This window comes from Calidris pugnax, unplaced genomic scaffold (assembly GCF_001431845.1).
Source record: "Calidris pugnax isolate Ruff unplaced genomic scaffold, ASM143184v1 scaffold36, whole genome shotgun sequence".
NCBI lineage: Eukaryota > Metazoa > Chordata > Aves > Charadriiformes > Scolopacidae > Calidris > Calidris pugnax.
In genome coordinates this window covers 3,134,657-3,153,856 of record NW_015090825.1, presented here as the reverse complement: position 1 = coordinate 3,153,856, position 19,200 = coordinate 3,134,657, and the positions used below count along the sequence as shown (strand labels likewise).

The following is a 19,200-nucleotide window of genomic DNA, read 5'->3' as shown; positions in this document are numbered from 1 at the left end:
AACAAGCAATGAGAAAAGCCAAAGCAGCCACGTATGTGACAGCAGTACACAGACTTCCGAACTAAAGATCTCTGACTGCTAAATGCATGCGATGCAAGACACACAGATGCACTTAAGAAGGGACCTGTGGGGATATCAGCTCAATGAACTTGAAACAAGCTGTGAATAAAGCACTGTCTAAATTGCAACTGCATAATACAGCCAGTTCAGAAACATATCCACGTGAAAGGCTAACAAAGCATTTGCAATTAAAATAATTCATTTAAAAATCCAGGCGTTTGTATTGGTGTGACTACCCACAGACATTTTCAAACTTCCCATGTGTGATCAGCATGTTTTTTGAAAGCTAATATTACTATTTAAAAGGCAGGTTTCCCACAGAAGTACGTATACAAGGTTTCAGAGAAAATCAGTGCTTGAAAGTGCTGCCGGTTAACCCGAGGCAAGTGTTTGGATTCTGTTGTCAAGAGTCAACTGAATTCAGCCTCATTCAGCATTTAAGCACGTCAGCGGGTCTCTGAAACTACTCACACAGAGCAAACATCAGTACCACCAGGAATATGAGTGAAAAATTCTATCTTGGCCTCATAACAAGGGAAGAGCAACCCAATGATCCATCTTTTCTCCAATCAGGCTTCCCGTTGTACTAATAACAAGGGAAGAGCAACCCAATGATCCATCTTCTCCAATCAGGCTTCCCATTGTACTAATAAGGGCACAAGCAATCCAGGAAGTTCCTGGAATGCAACAATGATAACTTCCTTCTCCAAGTGATAGAGGAGCCAAAGAAGAGAGGTGCCACGCTGGACCTTGTTCTCACCAACAAGGAGGGGCTGGTGGGGAATGTGAAGCTCAAAGACAGCCTTGGCTGCGGTGCCCATGAGATGGTGGAGTTCAAGATCCTTAGGGCAGCGAGAAGGGTGCACAGCAAGCTCGCTGCCCTGGACTTCAGGAGAGCAGACTTTGGCCTCTTCAGGGATCTGCTCGGTAGAATACCATGGGATAACAACAGAAAAACAGAAGCCAGCGGATACATGCACAGTACATGAAAACAAAAACCCCTTGAGTATCAGGGTCTCCTGCTGATACTCCTTGAGTATCAGCCCCTTGAGTATCAGGGTCTCCTGCTGATACTCCTTGAGTATCAGCACGTCTCCTGGCTACAAAGGTGTAGCGTGCGAGGAAGTTTCTGGTGAAGCATGAGCAGAAGTAGACAAAGGAAAATACACAGACACACACACACACACATTGAAGAGAGAGAATGCAATGCGAGAAGTCTAAAAGTACTTGGTTTTATTATAAGCAGTTACATAGTGGGCACCACAGCAAAAGCATTTCCACAATAGTGGATCTATCAACCTGTCAACACTACACCATGGCACCTAATTAGCCTGCTCCCTTTTTATCCACCTTATACTGTATTTCAATTTGCTTTTGTAGTTGGAACACGAAAAACATTCTGAAAAGGTTTGCTGTACCCCAACAAAACAAAAAAAACAAACATGAGCCTTAAGTATTTATGTTATACCACATATTTGTCACCTATTTTTACTATTAAAAGCCAGACTAAAGCTTCTTTGCTTTTAATAAAATCTATTATTTAAAATAAAAACTCTTTGTATATTCTGTATAATTCATATTGTTCTGTCATGCGAACATATCAGATCATTCATTCATATGAAGATAAACGTGTTTATTCTCCCATTGGCTCAGTGCTATGAGAAAATTAGTGGACTCTAAACCTACCCATAACATAACTCAAAAAATGAATACTTCAATCCTTGAGAACTTCCTTACTGGAAAAAGGTAATCAGATAACTAAAGAAAGCTGTTTTTCATCAGGAAAATCAGCAGTTTTACAACACAAAATAACTACTAGTGCAAACATTACTATTTTCTCCACTGTTAGAAACCTGATTCAATTTGAAAGTGTCCATCAGATAATTTCCATATATTTAAGCACAGTCTGCAGACAGTACCTAACAGCCTCAAGGGGCACTCTCTATTTTTCGGCTATGCGCAGGCTAATGCTTCAGCACTCCATGACCAACTGACAACTTAGGTCTCAAGTTTGATAATCAAGTATAACAAAAATGGATAATAAGCACTACAGCGTTGACATGTCATTGTAAGCACGTCCAATCCCCCCTATGCAAGTATAGTTCTTTGTCATGTTGCAATACATGAGTATGAATGCAATCTGCTTTGTTCTGGGTTTGCAGAGTGAAAGCCAGACTGAAAAAAAAAAAAAAAAAAATAATCAAAGATCCTACTTCTCTTAATGGACTTGGAACTTTTTGATGTCTCGTTCTTTTGAGAATGAGCTTTTTAAAGATAAAAACGATGCTGTCATTAATTACAAGCCGAATGGCTTCTGTTCAAATACTAGGAAGTTTTACTTCTGGAGAACAAGTGATGTGAAAGGGATTTCCCCTCTGTTATTTCAAAGATCTCTATAACATCTTCCAACAATGTATTTTCAGGCATTCATCTTAAGTGAAAAAGAATAATCTTAGATACTCATTCTTTTTCTTCTGAAGTATTTCTGAAATGTTTAAAATCTGACAGGTATATATCTGCCTTTACAACAAGACTCCCCATTTGTGTGTAGCAGCTTGACTTTCACCCTTTGGATTTTCTGCAGTCATCACTATGCTAGTCCATTTGGTCACCAAGAAGGAGTTCATATTGGAGAAAGTCAGAATACTTCATGTAAGCAACACATGGGAGCAGAAATGGATGCCAAAGATTTAAAAATGTTCTTGGTTTTAATTTCATTACAGAAGACTTGCCTCTAAAAGTTTATTGTTTATATGTAATTCACAGTGCAATCAAATGGCATTTCAGGCTTTCCTGCTTTAACATTTGTCCTCTGTTTTTTGTGCTAAAATAATTGAAAATTACATGATATATATGGTATGGATGATATGAGATATGATATATATGATATGCGCGGTATTATATGTACGATACACAACATATAGCATATATTATACATTTAAAATATGATACATACCGTATGATAAATACGATATATGGCGTATATGACATGATACGTGTCAAAGACATTATACAAGTTATATGATACATATATAATGTATAAGATATGTGATATATGAGATATGATACAAAGGAACCTTGACTTTTTGATAGATCTTCATTAGATTAATCATGTTCCACCAGAGTAACTTCTGCTTTTCTCTGGACTTTTTGTGCATGCGAGGAAGGGCACAGCACATGTTTAGAGAAAGAGGAGCAAGTCAGAGCTTTGTGCAGTCCTGAACATTGAATGACCAACAAAGCAATGATTTACACTACTATAATGCATACTGTGTATTCAGTGTAATAAAAACTTTAAATATCAGTACGTTCGTGAAGGTGTTTTCACTTAATAGCTTGATCTTTTGGAATCTGCTTCAAGCTGCTAAATGTGACAAATCCGGTTTTTAAAATATGTTTCAAAACCTATTCCAAAAGTCTTTTTACTGTATTTCAGTAAAAATCACTATGCTGAAACATAGTGCACTACATAAATGGAAACAAGAAACTAATATAAGACAGGATGTTAATAAAAATGAAGAGTGAGAAGATGGATCGATGACTGAGAAAGCAAGAAAGCCTCTTAGCAGTAAGGTGCAGGAATGAAAAGGATGCTGCACATATGAAGCTAGCACACAGGCTAGAGTCTTACAGAACAAGTATCTATCTTTGGGTAATAAAAGCATATTTTTTTCAGATGTTTAGGAAAACGTACTTAATTAAAAACATTAGCACTTACTTACTACTGATAACTGGACTACTAGGTAGAGGGAAAGTTTTTTTGACCACTGTAATGGTTAAGAGAGTTTTCTGCCCTAAATACACTTTGAAACTAAAACCAGTTGTGCAGAATGACAATTCAAAGCCTGTTCCAATTCTTTTAAGACTCAATGCAGCTAAGGAAGGATTTAAGTGAAAACAACAGGAAGAATAGTATTTTTTATTTCCATAGTAATCATCATATAATACTTCATCATTGAGCAATGTTTTAACTCACTCTACAAGCTACCTGTAAATAACAACTCCCTAACTATCGGTTCTGTTACCTAGCACCTCAGATCCAAATGACTTTGCTAAAGTTTGCTCCATTTTAGCCCACATCTATTTAATTGTTACCATGCAAAAGGCACCTTTGTGTGATTTTCACTGACTAATATCCCCTCTCCCAAATCTCCCATCTCTAAAGAATATAAACATTAACAACCATGACCAATTAATGAAAACAAGCTACAGAATTCAAGACACTTAAAATCAATAAACAAAATATTAATTTATCTACTAGATTAACTAGCTAAACAATGCTGCAGATACCTGTCAACCAAATTCCTTTGCAACACCAATAACTGAAATTTGTTTTCTCAGAGAGGTAATGATTACACACGCCCTAGCCAAGGTAAAGACACAGGGAGGGAAAACCCCTAAACATCTGGCAACTCACTGAAGACATTGCTAGTTTCCACATGGACAAAACTTACGATTTATAGAGGAAGAAAGATTTGACAGCCTTAAAGATTTTTCTTCTTGTTTTGTATTTTGTGAGGAGACACATCTTAAGATTGCTTTACACAAGAAGCCCAAGTACTGCATCCCCAAGGACACATACTCTAGTTTTCAAACAGCCTGGATAAGCATGACGAATTCAGATCACTTTGAAAGTCCTTTCTCTCAGCACCAAGGAGTCTAATTCCTACTCCTGACCAAAACACTATGTAGTGAGTAAAACAAGTACCATTTCTGTCTCCGAAACCTTAAATCTGTACAAGAAACATAGTGTAACATCATAGAGGAAAACTGCTTCACTGTTGCCAGCTGAAAAAGAACAAAAAAACCCAAAAAACTCACAAAAAACCCACAGAAAACCCAAAACCAAACCCAAAACAAAACAAAACCTACAGAACCACGGTGACCACAGTGTGTGTATTCTGGGGTCAGCCGATCAAGTAGCTGACTATAGCATCATCTTGTTACCAAGATGCTGTGTTTCTAAGTTAACAGATTTCTGGTGGAGACCAACCTTTATCTCTTTTTTGTGATTCCGGTTCTCCTTTACCCTCCTGCTTGTCATCTTATCTCCTGGAACCGTGTGTTCTGCTTCCCCTGCTGCTGTCCTTGATGCTGAAAACTAGCAAGGCAGACCTTCTACATTCCTGCTGTCACTACTCTACCGTAACCTCATTTGGCTGCCAGGTTTTGCCCATTAAGTCCTTTAAAGACTCTGTGGCAGAAAGCAAAGAAATGCACAGGCTTAACAGAAGAATTACTTCACCCAAGTTATTTTAGAGAACTTAAGACTTCCAGTTCTACAAAATTATGGCAAGCCCTGAGACATACATTCCCTCAGACTGAGCTGACTCCCTCTTCAAAGCATCCACAGCTTGGCAGAACACTTCCTTGCCTTCACCCAGAAATCGTTCCAGTAGAATCCATCACTCACAATACTGAGCAACTGAGGGATAAAACAGCAAATGAAATTCACATTGGTAAATGCAGAGTAATGCAGGGAGCAAGCTGCCTCCCCTCACTAGCTTTGCACAGTGGTGGGCTCCAACACTGGGTGGGCTACTGCACCTTAGAGAGATATGAAAGCTATAATAAAAACATTTATGCACGTCTATTCTATCCAGACGAAGATTTAGTATTCTAGCAGTCAGAAAGCAAAATACAATTTCAGAAGCTGCTGAGGACAAAAAAAAAAAAAAAGGGAACAAAAGAAAAGCTCATGATATCATGGTACTAGTTTATGGTTTACCTCTATCTCTAGAGCTGGAAAAGGAACAGGAGGGAATGAGAAGGATAGCATGAAGTGCAGAATTTTTTCTGTCTGCAAGCTTTTAAAAAGACTAGGAAGATTCAGTTGGGGAGGAATCTCATAAAAGTCTATAAAAAAATCTGCAAGTGGCATTGACAAACTGAATAGGCAACAATCACGCATCGCTTCTCATAATACAAGAATTACAGTATTATCAGGTAACAGTTCTACAACAAACAAAAGGAGGTGGGTTTTTTTCCACACGGCATGTAGTTTAACGGGGTTTTTTAATGTCAAAAGCTTACTTGTACTTTAAGAAAAATTAAACAAATTTTATGGATTAAAAACATCCACTAACAGCTATTAAACACAGAACTATGACCTAAAAGTCATAGTTCTGTGCAGAAAGTACCTATGATGCAGATGGCCAAAAGCTGAAAGACTATATCTGGGGAAATATGTTTGCCCTATATGTGCATGGTAAGCTATCTAGCCCAGCCAGTATCAGAGACACTGCAGCAAGCTAGAAGCATGCTTGACCTGACCCAAAACATCCACTCCGACATCCTTTTCCTGTATCATCTCCCCAATCCAAAAGAGCCACACCAAAGCCCAGTCTCCTTGCCCTGTCTCCCATCCCTGCAGAATGCCTGTACAAAAACAAGCAAAGCATTACTCTACAAGAACATATCATGACTTCAAAATCATGGTTTGATGGCTGCAAAGTTTTCTGAAACCTCTTGATTCAAGAAGGCGTTCTCCAGGCTGTCTGAAAGCCTGCTTCTGGGTGAACGCAAACTACAATAGCTTCAAGTTCCAATGTTCAGCTACATGAAGAAAAAAATCACAATTTGATACTTATAACCCATCCTTCACTGTGTCTTACTGAAGAGCTGACCCAGCTTCGGATCCTCTAAAAACCACAGAATATAATGAAGTCACAACTCTGTCAGAGCATGCAAGAGAACTCTTCAAACAGACTTTTACATCTTGAAAGCAGATTCCTGTTAAAGGACAAAGCCACTGTACTGGTGTGCAGTTGTTATTGTGTATAGATGACTATGGTCTAGATATTAAACTTAAAACTGCCCTGGACCCTGCACAGGGTATACAGCAAGCAAAAGCTTCAGCAGACTCTTGCGAAGCGGTCAGCCTGCACACTGCTTAGTTTTTGGCCTCTGTAGAATAAAGCCTTCAGAAAAAAAAAAAAAAAAAACTTTCTCCTAATCTCCAATCTAAATCTGCTCCCTCCAGCTTAAAGCCATTTCCCCTCGTCCTATCACTACAGGCCTTTGTAAACAGTTTCTCCCCAGCCTTCCTGTAGGCCCCCTTCAGGTACTGGAAGGCTGCTATTAGGTGTCCCCGGAGCCTCAGCCTGTCCTCGTAGCAGAGGGGCTCCAACCCCCTGATCATTTCAGTGGCCCTCCTCTGGACCTGCTCCATCAGGTCCATGTCTTCCCTATATTGAGGGCTCCAGACCTACACACAATACTCCAGGTGAGGTCTCACCAGAGCAGAGTAAAGCAGAAGAATCACCTCTCTGGACCTGCTGGGAACGCATCTTTTGATGCAGCCCAGGATGTGATTGGCCTTCTGGGCTGCAGCTGCCCACTGCCTGCTCATGTCCAGCTTCTCATCCACCAGCACCCCCACGTCCCTTTCCTCAGGGCTGCTTTCTAATACCTCACCCCCAGCCTGTACTGATGGTGAGGATTGTTCCGGCCCAGGTGCAGAACCTTGCACTTGTTCTTGTTGAACCTCATGAGGTTCACCTGGGCCCACCTCTCCAGCCTGTCCAGGTCCTTTTGGATGACATCCCATCCCTCTGGTGTATCGACAACCCCACACAGCTTGGTGTCATCCGCAAACTTGCTGACGGTGCCTTTAATCCCCCTCTCAATATCAGAACTTCTCTTCCAGGAAAGGAAGGACTTGCAGTGATGACGACTCTGAAAACAGACTAATCAGATCATGTGCTCAGCATCTCAATTCACAGAAAAAACCATGTTCTTTTAGACAGCCATTCTGTGCCAGACACAAATTCTCCAATAAGGCTATGCTACTGACTGGTATTTTTTGTTGTTTTGGCAGCTGAATTGGAAAAAATTAGAAAAGACATTCATCTTTAAATGGGATAAACATTTGTTTGGTTTTGATGCTTGAAACTAAAACACCAGAACATTTACTTCATACCAGACAGAAAGGAAAAGGAAAGGAAAAAGCAAAGGAAACAGGGATTAGGCTCATGAAACTGGAGAAGGATTTTCCCGGTTCTGATCAGTATTACATGAAACAAAACCACTGCCACTGTTCCTAATACCATTTTCTTTGCAAGATATGATGATAAAGAAGGCACAATAAATGTTTTTCAAGACAGAGGTCTGGCAAATTTTGGACTTTTGTAGGCAGCTGCTGGACACTTAAACTTTAGTAGCCCAGCCTACGCCACCAGCATACTGCAAAACACAGTTAGTCGTGACTTTGGTCATTAAAATAAGTGACAAGAGTCCCACTATTCTTCACTGTGTGCCTGTCTAAACCCACCTAAAGAGGGATACGTGATTTACAAGGCAGACAGAACAGAAAAGGAAGAGCAAGTTCCAAAGCTAAAGGAATAGAAATCTCAGATTTGATTGTGAAGAGTGACAGCACTATAGTTTCATTCATATTATTTATTTTATACAGGGTTTTTAATCGTTTTTTATAACTATTATGCAGAAGGTTGCAAAAACAATGCTCACTTTTAAAGCCCAATTATCAAAGCAGACAACAATATAAACATATCCTGCTTAAGAAAGGTGCTGATTTCCTTAAGAATATTGCTTCTCTTTTACCTTTCCTTAAAAAGCACCTAGCACCAAGCCTTGACTAGGGCTTACTGTGAGACAGTTTCAGTACAGGGCACTTCCAAAAAGCGTGCGTGTTGCTGGAGCTCTTGCTTGATGTTTTAAAGTTGACTACAACTACCATTGATTTAAGACTATTGGATTAAATTTCATGCTTCGGAGAAGAATAAAAGATAAAAATAATCTCTTAAATACTTAAAACTGTGAAGCCTTGCGAACATGTTTATTCCATATTTAATTTCCATCGCTGCAGTAAGTTTAGAATGATGTTATCTATGTTCAATAGGTAAAATAACAGATTTTGTTCTTATTAATTCTCAATCATTTGGACTCATGTTCATGCTACTGCAAATCTTCCACTGCAGTCCAAATTCATAACAGTTAGGGAAAAGCTAGGTGGCGTTAGAAAATAATCATGAGGGTTACAAACTCTGGACCAGAGCCATAAGCATTAACCTCATTGCACCCCTCAGATTATCACCGAGAGATTACACCAATTACAAAAGCATAAAATGAACACATGTAACGCAAATTAATTGTAATGAGAGCTACGCATGTATGCCTGTATGCGTGCATGTGGATACATATTCATTTCTCTTATGTATAATAGATTCTAGAAAAAAAAAAAAAACAGGAAGCAAGCTTTGGACTATGGCCTTAGGGCTTAAATGACTAATGATGGATAGAACTTTCCCTGCTACAAATATGTTACTATGGGAAAGAAGATAGAGATTGTCTAACGAAGACAATTAATGGCCTGAACAGCTCTCTGCTGAGAATGACCCAAAAGTGTGGGAAGCTAATGATGAAGAGAAGAAAGGCAAAAGAAGCATTATTACTGCCAATTCCCTTCCTCATAAATTTCACATTGTTATATTTAGATTATTGGCCAGGAGCGCATCCCGATTCCTGCAGAGGGTACTCAGCAAGGGTTTGTTTTCACAATAGTATCCCTCAGACACATGGGGCTTTACCCCGCTTCCATAAAAATAAATAGGAATTTGCCCATGGACTTATAAAAGTAGGACACGTGTCTCAAAAACAGTTATTTCGTATTAAACAAATATTTGACCCCTGTTCAGTAACTCTTCACCTGGTCTCTTCTACCTTGAAATAAAGGTGAATTGTTTCTTTGCTGCAGGATGGACTTACAATTTATGAACAGTTCTACGTGTGACGTTCCTAAAAGGGAAGTACCATCAGCAACATAAAATGTGAGCTTGTTTCTTATGTAAAATTATAAAGCTCTAAAGTTTCAGGGGAGCTGACTGACACTAGTCAAGAGATCAACAGCAAAGCTCACCCTGAGTGAAAAGGAAGGGAAGAGAAATGGGAAGAAGTTAAGAGCGACCGAGCCTGATCTTTGCAGAAAAGACACTGACTGCACAGTGATGTGTACGCCCTGCTGCTCTTCTAGCACTAGAACAACTTGAAGACTGTCACAAGTCACAGGTTAGAAGCAGAAGAGCACCAAGCTCACAGGACCTTTTCCATTTGCCACCAGTTCTTGAAGGGCTATGGGACAGGACGTGGTTCAGTAACCACTGCCCTGGCTAATGTCCATGCACCAGAGTGATCCCTCAGTGGCCAGTTACACGGCTGCCGAGTTACTTCGAGTAGGAATTTACAGATTTGCCCAAACACGGAGGAGAAAGTCTGCAACACAAAGTAAAGATTGACAGTCTCCAACTTGTGTGTATAGAATCTCCTTGCACAGTTGGCTTCAGTGATTGTTTATTTTCTGGCCAGAGTCCAGGTTTCTAAAGCCCTGCCAATAGTATTTCTAAAAATGAGAATTCAGCAATATCTTAATCAAGGAAATGCCGCCACGTCACAACATTACAACAGGATCACAAGGAATTACTCTTAAAACGCCGCACGATCAAAAAAGATAACACCCACGATTATCTCGAAATTGCTTCATAAAAATGGTTTCAATATTGAGAATAGCCACTCACTGATTTCTCTCATGACTTTTCCATTCCAGCTCAATCTGTCAGTGAGCAACTCCTCCAAGAAGCCAGATACACAATCAGTGTTTTATTCAGGTCAGGGCTCCTGCCCCACATACCTATAAGGGGAATTTAACTGCAATATGAGATTTAAAAGAATGAAAGTCTTCCCCTCCCTCCCCCAAAATAGCAATGAAGACCATCCTGTGAAGATCTTCAATTTCCATTAACACATGCTTGTCATTCCCCTCATTTTGGATGGTGTTAAGTTCTTCATGACTATAAAATTTTGGGCTGACATTGTTTTTGCCTATAGACTTATGTTGCCTTTTACATCTTTCGAGTAAATCAGTCAAGTAGCTTTGTATTCAACTTCTGCACTTTGGCATATTTTGTACATTTAATTTTGTACCTTTAGAATAGAAAGCTTGATCTATTATCTTGGCAAAACAAAAAGTTTAGTCTATTTATTATCTTGGCAGCTTTGTGTCCAAATGACTTGCCATGGATATGCCAAAAATCAAGACTGGAACAAAAAACCCAACCTTAACTGTGTAGGACAATGCTAGTGCTCTGGATTAAAATGCATACTGAACATTCATATCTGCCATTCAAGAGAAAGTGCCTGAAGTGGATACAATCTCCTTGGAAAACTTTACCTCTGCATAGAATTTTGCCTATGTGTTTATATGTTAAAATATTAATTCCCTGGGAAATGACATAATAGGAAAGCATGTCAGCCACACACTTTACAAGACAAACCAAGACAGGAGATAACCATGTTTCACCTGGTAATCAGAGAAAATGGTGTTCTGACTATAACAAGCTGAAAATTGTGTGAAAAATTACAGCCCTAGAGCTCTCATGTTTGGGAATGCTACACAAATGTCAAATGTACAATTCATATGACCCAAGGAATTACCTTCCCAAGACTTCCTTGCACCTTGGCAGCTTTATTTGGACAGAATAGTAGCTTTCTGGTGGCAAAATTAATGGAACACAGGGATTTTGGAATGCAAACAAGGAACTGCAGGTATCTATGAGCTACATTTTGGAACCACCTACCTTCAACAGGCTCTAGGTTCCTAATTTCAACCCCTCTTAGAAGCCTATAACTGAAAAGGTCCCTCTGTTAAATGAAACACAGGCATGTCAGTAAGGGGAAGGTGGAGGTGGGGGGGAGAAAAAAGTAATACTCAAAGGAAGAAAACTTAAAAAATATTTTGTTAGGAACCAGACTGACTAAATTGTAACAACTCAAATTAGCAGAATTGCAGTCCGAAGTTTTCCTTGGTAACTTCCAACAGTCTCCACATCAGTGTGGGAATGGGCATTTTGTTTCCTTAGGTAAATTGAAATCCCACTACCTTTCCTGCTTGACATCGTAATTCCTTTGTGTAATGCCTATTATGTCACGCTTCACTGCTGCTAGAATTCCATTCTATATAATCTAAGGGGCCTGAATAGTGTCCATTAGAATAAGTAGGATTTTTATCAGTAACGTGATCAAGCCTCAATTGTTTCTCAGGGCAGAAGGAGAGCTGGTAATCGTCCAGCCTTGCCAGGAATGCCCTGAGATTTGCTGTTTGCAGCTCTTGCTCTGCAAGCCTGTTACTATTAAGAGCTCTGAAGCCTAGAACAATGCTTGATGTTTTGTGTATTGTTATAGTCTGGTTCTTTATTAGGAAGTTTCTTTCTCGCTACTGAAGTCTGTTTGGGAACACATCTTGTTCCTATGGAAATCACTGAGAATTCTGCCCTTGACTCCAAACAGAGCAGGAACAGACTCCCTGTCTGCAACATCAGACACGCGGCGTAAAGTGACAAAATTGGGTGGGCCTGCTAAGCTTCACTAGTGTGAAAAGGTCAGCCTACAGATCAGGAGACTCAAGAGGAGAAGCACGCAGAGGCTGTTGCTGGGACCGCTGCGCACGCCGAGGCGAGGTCTTCTCCCTGCCTGCTCCCCAGAGAAGATCACGGATCTGCACCTTGGCTTCCACCCTGCCCAGCCAGGCGGGCAGACCCCTCAACTGCTGTGCTCAGGGCCTGTCTCCTGCAAGTGAAACAGCCCAGGCAAACCCATCCGACCACAACAGCACCGCTATATTACGCTGATTGAAGAGGAAAGGCAGTTCAGAAGCAGCATCTAAGGGTTGAGATGCCACCTGAGCTCACAGAAGTAGTCAGTGGCTCCTCTCGGCAGGCATTATGTGTTGCCAGAGGGTATTGAGCTGTAAGAGGGGAATATGCTATCTGTTTTTCCTGCCGTGCATTGATTTCCTTCTTTACATTTTGGCAAGCAGTATATGCGCATCTGGGGTACCAATCAAAGGGGAAATCTATCTTCTGTCCCATGAACTGCTGGCAGATAACTGGAAAAATGTAGGCAAATTTATCAGAAAGAAAAGGAAACAAACAAACAAAAAAAATATCATATTTTCCTCCAGTGCTTTAAATTTGAACCGTTCCAAAGGCTGTACGCTACAGTTCTTAGATTTTCAAGGGTCCTCTGGAGAGCAGAGACTTCTGAAATCTACTGGATATTACACAGATGCCAGAGCAAAGACACGACATGCCAAAGACAAACTGTTGGCCACACGTTTTTTGCTGACACTAGTAGGCTTCTTTGAATCAGAACTACACCACTGGTACTTCCCATCACCAGCGGATGAGCTCTTTACAAACATGGCAAAGGCACAGAGATAATGAAGACTTCATACTGCAGAACCTGTGCAGGCCAGCAAACAGCCCTCTCTTTGTTTTCATGGCCTCTGAGAAGAATCATTTTGTTTGGTGTTTCTGAAGCAGCAGGGCACTCTGGTCTGTCCACACTCCATATAGTAGATTTGATCTACTCTAACACTGGTGATTCGCCTCCTGCTCTTACTGGGCTTCTGGTGACTACTAACAACACTATTACTAACCAACTCACCACTATCTGTAGAACTCTTTTATAACGCCTGCCTTATATGGCACTGAGTCTCATATTTCTTCCTGAATTTTTAAGTCCTTATAAAAACGTTCATGCATTCTACTCCTTCATGCAGGAGGCCACACCATGTTCAATGAGACTCCATGAGAAGGAAGATTTACTTTGCTCTTCAGACTTCCTATAATCTCCACTGCAGTGACGTACAAACCGGTCATGGGCAGAGCCCTACAGCTACCGAATTCCATTACAGGTTTGAGCAATAAAAAGATTTGGAAGTAACTTGAATTTGGAAGTAATTTGAGCCGATGTCTCTTTTCATCTATTTTATAAGCAGAAAACACACCCAGGTCCAAAACCTCCAACGTGACTAGAGAGTCTGTACATGTCAGCTTGCAGGTGTGCAACGTCAGGCATTTTAGAGACCTGGGAGAAGCTTCCCACCAAAATACATTTTTGTAAAAAACAGATTTCTTTGGGTTGTTTCAAATTTGGGCCTTAAAAGTCTAAAAAATCATCGTACACAGTTCATTAAAAATATGGCAAGTAAATGAAAGGTCACAAAGGAGCTTCATATTTAAGAAGTCTCATCTTTAAGAAGCAAATAAAAGAGTTTTACTTTACCTTCCACTGGTATGTGAAAGTACCTCCTTTGTTTTATCTTAATTTTGCCAGCTAAATTCTGATGAAAGACAGAATGAAATCTACTATATATAACAGAAAGGAGATCACTTTAAAAGTCAGTTTTTCATCTGTAGACCTTTCATAGGAAATAACCCTGTCTCAGTCTGTGATTTTGAAAAGTAAGACCAAACAAAAAAGAAATATAGCTGAAACAAGTACATAGTATTTTGAAGTGTAAACATTTTATAATAGTTTATGAAGAACATAATTAAACTCCCAACTGGAATAATACAGAAACAGCTCTCATACCTTCCCAACATCACTACTCATTCCTGCAAATGAAGCTGTGTGTTTTAAAAGCCCTAAAAGTATACTTGGAAACTCATCTGCTTGTCTCCCTCCTAGAAATACTGGAAAAGGAAAAGAAAAAAAAAAAAGGGGGGGGGGGGGGGGGGCGGGCAGAAGAAAGGAAAAGTCAAGATTTCACTTTGGATCTTTAGTGCTGGTTTCTGGCCTTGATGAGCCCCTTGCTACTAACATGGGTATTTTAAATTGATAGAATTGTAGAATCATTATGGTTAGAAGAGACATTTAAGATCAAGTCCAACCATTAGCATAGCACTGCCAAGTTACCATTAAACCCTGTCCCTCAGCGCTACATCTACACGCCTTTTAAATACTTCTAGGGATGGTGGCTCAACCACTTCCCTGGGCAGCCTGTTCCAATACTTAATAACCCCTTTAGTCAAGAAATTTTTCCTAATATCCAATCTAAACCTCCCCTGAAGCAACTTGAGGCCATTTCTTCTTGTCCTATCGCCTGTTACTTGGAAGAGGAGACTGATGCCCACCTGGCTACAACCTCCTTTCAAGTAGTTGTAGAGAGCAATAAGGTCCCACATCAACCTCCTTTTCTCCAAGCCAAACAACCCCAGTTCCCTCAGCTGCTCCTCATAAGACTTGTGCTCTAGACCCATCACCAGCTTTGCTGCCCTTCTCTGGACCTGCTCCAGCACCCCAGTGTCCCTCCTATAGTGAGGGGCCCAAAACTGGGCACAGTACTTGAGATGGGGCCTCACCAGTGCTGAGTACAGGGGGACGATGACTTCCCTACTCCTGCTGGCCACACTATTTCTAAGACAAGCCAGGATGCTGTTGGCCACCTGGGCTCACTGCTGGCTCATACTCAGCCGGCTGCCCACCAACACCCCCAGGTCCTTTTCCACTGGGCAGCTTTCCAGCCACTATCCTCCAAGCCAGTAGTGCATGGGGTTGTTGTCACCCAAGTGCAGGACCCAGCACTTGGCCTTGTTGAACCTCATCCCATTGGCCTTGGCCCATTGGCATGGTTGCCTTATTTTTACATCCAGAAAGCCAGTACAGTCAAGCTGACAGCAAAATAGGGGTTCAGGAAAAGCAGGAGTGAGCCATTAATAAGTCTCTAATCCTTGGAAGATAGATCTGTGAACTGCAGGTAACGTTCTGTCTGGGCACAACATGTGCCCATAACAAGGCTACACTGAAGATCCTACACTCCAAATAACCAAGAATGAATGATAACTAGGGGGAAGATGACCAGGGAGAAGATGAAATAGAGGGAGATAAAGCGACTTGTGCATAGTAGATCTGTTACAGAGAAAGGAGCTCAGTCACTTCCACTAAATATTGGTCCAGTATCTTTTACCAGTACTGGCTTATTCACCAAGCCAGTTGAAAGTCTTTGAACACCAGAAAAACAAAGAATACTCAGTTTATTCCACGTGCCAGCAAAGTTTAAGAAATATGCAGCTTGAGCAATACGTAGCTTGAATATGAACACTGTTAGAAGTATTTTTGTTTATGAAAACCAGAGTACATTATACCCAAATCACTTTGGTACAAGACTGAGTAAAATACAACAGAACCCAATACCATCATCCATACCTATAGATTTAGCCTTCACATCTAGGTACTTCTTTTCCATTCCCTCAAACAGAACACCTTTATCACTGACAGGTCATATACTCAGATGTCTTCTTACAATCTTAAGTGATTATTGTTCTGAAAAAAATAAAAGTAACACAGGCTTCTTATGAATCATCTGTCTTGCTGCGTTATTATCAGTCTTAAAAAATAAAATGAAGATTATTTTTTTCCTCTCGTGGCTACCAGAGTCTAAGAATTGAACTGAAGTATCTGTTGTTCTTACTATTACCAGTAACAAAAGACCAAGCTTTGCAGAGGATATAAAGCACAGATCACCTAGATCACCTTCTCTCTGCCTCTATTGATTGTGCAGCACTATGTAGTAAAAATTTAACAGTTCAGTATGGAAATTTAAGTCCAAAGAAGATGAGATGCTAAGATGTCATTTATTTTTCTTTCTTTCTCTTCATGGGATTGTCATAAAATTACTTCACTGGTAACTAAGGGCTGGTAGTGGTCAGATTGTCCTCAATTCCCAAGAACTATTTTCAGACAAATGTCTCACTAATAAGCTGCTAAAAAACAAAACAAAACAAAACCAAAATACAAAAGCCAAGATCACAGGCTTTGATTTTTTGGGAATATTTAAGTAAAAGCTTGAAGCACAATTTGCCTACTGACATTAGAGAACACTAATGCATTTGGAATGAAGCATATGTTTTAGCACTTTGCTGAACTGAGCTGAACTGGGGACAGACGCTTCCTCCCAGTATGAAAGAAAACCTTATTTTATAATAGATATAGTTTATTCACTTAAAAGAAGCACTTCAAGAAAGAAGAATAATATATGCTTCTTACTGAAGTTCCTGTTATAACTTAACACTCCTGTCATCTAAAATGGTCACAACTGAACATCTCCCAGGCAGTATTTTGGTTTAGAATTGTATATTCTAAAAGGCTTCTTACACACTCCCAATATTTCTCAACAGAACACTACATATTAACATTTTTCTTGGAAAACAATGAATTAGGTAGAACAGTTTCAGATGTTTAACTTGACATATAGTTGAGTAAAAAGTGCATGCTTGCTTGCTCGCTCTCTCAAAAAAAGCATTTAAGTCCCTCTAGGGCTGCAATGCTAAGGCAGGCGATCAAAACTGTCATTCAATTTTACGGTCTTGTCTTTCTTTACTATTGTATCTTCTTGCTGGATGTATACTCCGTCATAGTAGATATTCCTATGAATTTAAGACTGCTAAAGATGCTCCTTTTTACCTGACTCTGAAGTTAACCCAGGAAAGCAGTGACTGGTAGTTAGCAGAAATGGGATTAGAATCACTGATTTCAGCTGGATGACAACAGCACACATCGTTTGAAGAGCTAACACTATTGTGCTATGTTAAACACTGAAGTTGGAAAGGGGGAATTTTCATCTATATCATTAAGGAAAAGGGATGTGTAAGATACGCTTACTCCTCATAACAGAAAACAATATATCCAGTTTTAACAGTATTCCATCTCAGAAAAGGTGTTTTGCTTGATTAGCTCAGAGCGCCTCAAGCAGGCAACATCTTCTTTTGTGGCGACGCGGTGGGATATAAAGAAGTTAAGGGACCTGTCAAGGTCACACCACAAGAAGGTGACAAAGTTACACAATAAGTCACTCCTGATTCCCAGCGCTGCTGTAGCAATAAAACTCCAGAGACTGCAATACAATGCCTCCCAAAGGGCTCTGTGCTACCTAATGCAAACCCAAAAAGATAACAAGCGTCACACTTTTCAGTACTAACATGTCTAAGGGGTACTTTGAACACACAATAGGTCAGACCGTACCTTAGTCTGAGCTTTAGAGCTAGAGGAGATAAGGCAGTAAAACAAGAACTAAGAAATCTTGTATAACAACTCACACACTTGCTTAGTCCCATCTATGTATCATTAACTAAGGCTGGAAAAATAACTTAGTGTTACAGGAACGCTGAATAGAGGCCAGAGGATCACGTAGGTCTTATTCACTTGTTTTTCTCCTCGGTGACAACACACGATGCTAGTACAAATACACTTCATGAAAAGAAAAAAAAAAAAAAAAAAAAAAAAAAAACGGCCTAGAACTTTTTTTTTTTTTTTTTTTTTTTTTTTTTTTTTTTTTTTTTTTTTTTTTAAAAAAAAAAAAAAAAAAAAAAAAAAGAAAGAAATCGGGCAAATACATAACCCCGAAGACTCAGAGGGGTCCCGTTGTCATGGAAACAAGTCACCACTAATGAGCTTTCTAAGACACGAGTGATTAATACCCGAGTCCTGCAAATAAATATCGATCCAAAACCCAAACACACCCCAAAAACCTGCCAGCCGCTGAGGCAAACGGGCAAACAAACGCGGTAGCCATCCCGCCGCTTGGGCTCTTTGCGCCGGGGGTCCCCCCGAAGCCGCGCCGTTCCCGCACCCCCTCGGCCTTCCCCCTCGCACCGGGAGCCACGCACAAAGTTTCCCCGCACGCCCAACACAACGCGGACCGGACCGGACCGAGCCACCGCCGCCGCTGCCCTGCTCCCGCCCGGGGGAGGCGGCGGCAGCTCCGCCGGGAAGCGGGTCCCGGTGCCCGCGGGTCCGTTCCTCGGCAGCGCCCGGGAGAGCGCTGAGAAGCCGCGTTTGCTCCATCTCGCCCCCCGAACCATCCCCTCACCTTGCGCTGAGTCGCTCTTCGGGGTACGGCCACTTTTTTTCGCCTCCAACAGTTGCTCGGCGAAGCCCACCCACCCCCTCGAAGGAAAAGTCGGGGGGGCGGCGGCAGCAGCAGCGCCCAGAGCCCAGCGCGGTGTTTCAGCCCAGGAGCCGGGGGACGAAGCGCCGGTGCTGAGGAACCTCCACCTCCTTCCCCATCTCCCCCGTCCCCTCCTGTCCCCGCCCGCTTCCCCGCTCTCCACCTTCTCCTCTGCCTCCCCCCCGCCTCCGCTCCAACCAGCTGCTCTCCCTCCACCTGGGGCCGGCTCTCCAGGTGCCTGCCTCCCTCCTCTCTCCCGCACCCGGCCCCCGCTACAACACACACACACACACGGGGAGCCGACCCCGCCGCTTTTCTTCCCGCACCGGCCGCCGATGTGTCCCGCACGCAAAACTTCCCCGCCCGGGCCGGGCTACACGGCGCTGCTTTCCTTCCCA

The 19,200-nt window shown here is 41.3% G+C and overlaps 1 protein-coding gene across 3 annotated transcripts in view; it reads right to left on the bottom strand.

The window, feature by feature from the left end:
• Positions 1-19,200, bottom strand: part of KIAA1644 (KIAA1644 ortholog) — a 195,387-nt gene that overhangs the window by 65,653 nt on the left and 110,534 nt on the right. The window contains exon 1 of one of the 3 annotated variants that reach the window (XM_014940048.1): positions 18,725-18,914. The exons of the other annotated variants lie outside the window; for them this stretch is intronic. The gene's annotated coding sequence lies outside the window, so the exon portion shown is untranslated. Of the gene's footprint in view, positions 1-18,724; positions 18,915-19,200 lie in introns of those variants that run through there. 3 annotated transcript variants of the gene reach the window in all.